This window comes from Pyrus communis, chromosome 7, assembly GCF_041283825.1.
Source record: "Pyrus communis isolate YQ-2024b chromosome 7, ASM4128382v1, whole genome shotgun sequence".
In the NCBI taxonomy this organism is placed as follows: domain Eukaryota; kingdom Viridiplantae; phylum Streptophyta; class Magnoliopsida; order Rosales; family Rosaceae; genus Pyrus; species Pyrus communis.
Window position 1 is genome coordinate 8991066 of NC_142571.1, and position 1435 is coordinate 8992500.

Below are 1435 nucleotides of genomic sequence, written 5' to 3' on the forward strand. Positions count from 1 at the left end.
ACAAGCAAAAATGGAGACGATGATCGAATTAGAGAAAGAAAGAGATGAGAGAGAGATGAACCGGAAAGAGCGATGCTTGGGTGATTTAGGGGTTCTCTTTGCCGTTCATCAAGCATAGGTTTTTGGAGAAGGAAGGAAAAAATGCTAACTGGGTCTTCGCAATAACTCGTTTATATGTGAGGGCAATTTGGTCATTTCAAGTTTTAGAAAAATTCTATTTGTCATTTGTGTGTGTTATGTGCATATTCGAAAAATCCTATTTTGGACTCAAGATTAAAAAAAGGATCATTTTTTTCTATTTTCCAAATTTCAAAGACTAATTCTAAAGTTTTCTAAAATAAATAAATGTAGGCTGAATGGTTCATTGCTATTGAGAAAAGAAAACACCTTGACAAAGTGGAAGCAATCTTGTCGTGTGTTAAGCTTTTATGATTATTGGAAACCCATGATATACAATCATGAGCTCTATGTAATGAAACATTGGAATCGTCATGAGAAAAATTCAGTAACCAACTACATACATGACCACAAATTAAGCCTCGTCTTGCTTGCTAATTGTGGGGTTTTAAAGCTAGACCTAGAAGTCCATTAAATATTGAAATACACCAGACTCCGCAATGATGCAAATTTCTATTGCATATCTGACCAAAACAACCTTCACACCGAATGTCCACTCAGAAGCCTACTGTTGAGAATCAATGTCAATTGTAGGTGAAGTAGGTGGATGTTGTAGGTGAAGTTAGTGTGTGAGGTTGGTGAAGTAAGTGTGTGAGGTTGGTGAAGTAAGTGTGTGAGGTTGGTGAAGTAAGTGGAGGTTGTAGGCGAAGTAGGTGGATGTTGTAGGTGAAGTAAGTGTGTGGTGTAGCTTTCATTTGGTTTGCTATAAATACCCAAGTCCTCAAGCATTGTATATCATCCAAGGAGAAACAAAGCCTAGAGCTAAATAAGAAAAGCTTTGCTAATTATTTGTTTTGTGAGCTTTCTTTAAGAGTGTGCTCTATTTTCTTCTTCTTGGGATCATTAGAGTTATCTTGGATACTCTTCTTATTCAACAATTGGTATCAGAGCCAAGTCAGTCAGGGATCGTTCTTGGTAGAGCATTGGTTGTAAAGTCTCTTGAAATTCCGAGTATGCTCTGTGGTTGCAGTTTTGACTGATCTTCCACATCAGAAAAAATTTCTTGAGATTATTGCTGGGGTTATCACAAACCTTGAGAGGGAGCTTCTTTGTGTCGAGAGTAGTGTATTACTCTGCACGGTAGTCACTCAAGCTTGTTCGGTGTTGTCAAAGTCTTGCCGATACGATGGGTGATCTTCAAGTTGTTGGAGGAATCAAGAAGCTCAACAACCAAAACTATAACACGTGGGCAACGTGTATAGAGTCTTACCTTCAAGGTCAAGACTTGTGGGAGGTTGTCGGTGGTAGTGAAGTTACA